Source organism: Saccopteryx bilineata, chromosome 5 (genome assembly GCF_036850765.1).
Source record: "Saccopteryx bilineata isolate mSacBil1 chromosome 5, mSacBil1_pri_phased_curated, whole genome shotgun sequence".
Classification (NCBI taxonomy): Eukaryota; Metazoa; Chordata; class Mammalia; order Chiroptera; family Emballonuridae; genus Saccopteryx; species Saccopteryx bilineata.
Window position 1 is genome coordinate 126,139,944 of NC_089494.1, and position 2,493 is coordinate 126,142,436.

The 2,493-nt window shown below is 35.7% G+C and overlaps 1 non-coding gene across 1 annotated transcript; it reads left to right on the plus strand.

Moving 5' to 3' along the window:
* The first annotated feature begins 2,117 nt into the window (after positions 1-2,117).
* On the plus strand, positions 2,118-2,241 carry LOC136307221 (small nucleolar RNA SNORA28). Its single transcript, XR_010725886.1, has one exon. It is a non-coding gene; the product is annotated as a small nucleolar RNA SNORA28 (small nucleolar RNA).
* The last annotated feature ends 252 nt before the right edge of the window (positions 2,242-2,493 follow it).

Here is a 2,493-nt window from a genome sequence, read left to right on the forward strand (position 1 = left end):
AGAAAAACCAATTCAAACATAAAAAAAATTTGCATCTTGCTACCTTACTGAGTTCATTCATCAGTTTTTGCTCTTTGGAAAAATTGCTTGGCTTTTTTTATATCATGTCATCTTTCAGTAATGACAATATTACTTCTTTCTTTTCCACTTGGATACTTTTCTTTTTCTTATATGATTGCTGTAGCTAGGACTTCCAATACTATGTTGACAAAAGTGGTGAAAATGAACTGTAAAAAATGATAACAGACATTTTGTAATGATGAAGGGATCACTGCAACAAGAGAATATAATCCTTGTAGACATTTATGAATTCTACATAGGAACAGCAAAATCTATAAAGGAAATCACAATGGACATAAAGGGAGAGATCAACTGCTATACATTCATAGTAGGGGACTTTTAATATTCCACTGACATCAATGGATAGATGTTCCACATAAAAAATCTATAAGGCAACAGCTTCCTTAAATGGCATGTTAGACCAGATGGATTTAATAGATATTTTTGGAGCACTTCACCACAAAGAAGCTGAATATACATTTTTTAAAGGGCACTTGGAGCATTTTAGGCCACAAAACATGTCTCAATAAATTAAAAAAAATTGAAATATAAGCATATTCTTCACAAATTACAGGAAAACTAAAAACCACACAAACACATTGGAGGCTATATCATATGCTACTAAAAATGAATGGATTAAGGCCCTGGCTGGTTGGCTCAGTGGTAGAGTGTTGGCCTGGTGTGCAGGAGTCCTGGGTTCGATTCCCAGCCAGGGCACACAGGAGAAGCGCCCATCTGCTTCTCCTCCCCTTCCCCTCTCCTTCTCTCTGTCTCTCTCTTTCCCTTCCTCAGCCAAGGCTCCATTGGAGCAAAGTTGGTCCAGGCACTGAGGATGGCTCTGTGGCCTTTGCCTCAGGTGCTAGAATGGCTTTGGTCGCAACAGATCAATGCCCCAGAGGGGCAGAGCATCGCTCCCTGGTGGGCATGCTGGGTGGATCCCGGTTGGGCACATGCAGGAGTCTGTCTGACTGCCTCCCTGTTCCCAGCTTCAGAAAAAAATACAAAAAAAAAAAAAAAAAGAGAATGGTTTAACAATGAGATCAAGAAAGAAATAAAAGATACCTTGAGACAACTAAAAATTCATAGCAATATAGGCCTACTTCTAGAAACAAGACAAATCTCAAACAATTTAACCTTATCCCTAAAGGAGCTAGAGAAAGCACAAAAAGGAAAAAGATCAGAGTGAAAAGGAGTGCAGTATAATCTAAAAGAAAATAAAACAATGAAACCAAGAGCTGGTTCTCTGAAAAGATAAACAAGATCCATAAGCCTTTTTATCAGATTCATCAAAAATAAAAGAGAGAAGACCCAAAGAAATAAAATCACAAATGAAAGGTAAGTGACAACTGACGCTTCAGAAATACAAAGAGTTATAAGAAAATACTAAGAACAATTATATATCAGTGAACCTGACAATCTGAAAGAAATGGATACATTCTTCAAAATATAAAATCTCACCAAATCTCAATGAACAAAAGTCCTGGACCAGTTGGTTCTACAGGTGAATTTTACCAAACATTCAGTGAAGAATTAACATTATTTTTCTGGAACTATTTATTGTAAATAACTCAAAAGTGGGGACAGCTCCTGAGCTCATTTTATGATGCTGGCATTATCCTGACTCTAAAACCACACAAATACATTATTAAAAAAGGAAATTGTAGAGGAATATTCCTGATGAGCATTGATATAAAAATCTTCAGCAAAACAACAACAAACCAAATTTAACAATACATTTAAAAGATTATACACCATGACCTACTGGGATTTTTTCCCAAGATGCAAGCTTAGTTCAATATCTGCAAATCAATTAATGTATTAAACCAAATAAAAGGAAGAATAAACATCATATAATCATATCAATAGATGAAAGCATTGATATGAAGAAATAGAAAAACATTTGAAAAAATTTAGCATCCAGTTGTGATAAAAAACTCTCAGCAAAATGTGAGTAGGGGAATCACACCTCTACATAATAAAAGCCTTGTATGAGAGATCAACTAATATCATACTTAATGAGACAAACTAAAACCATTTGCTTAAGATCAGATCATTGCAAGCAACACTCTGTGGCAGATGCAAAACTGTCTGACACAATTTGAGCTTGCTATACTAACAAAGTCTAACCTATTCGGGTACCCTCTCCTCCATGAGACAAACCTTTATATAGACTTAGACAATGTTCCAGCAAAAAAAAATAAAATAAAAAAAAATCAGATCATGTTTTATATTTTAAAACCATTAGATGGGCTCATTTAAAACATATCCAAGTGAACATTGTTCTCTAAGCAGCTGCTTTGTTGCAGTGGCTGCACAGATTTACATTGTGCAGAAGTCATGTGAGTGATTTATTCTGTCTTCAATGAAGGGAGAGCTGGTTGTGTCACCATTATAAACAGTGATACAAGGAACATCTCTGAGCTCTGGTCTGCG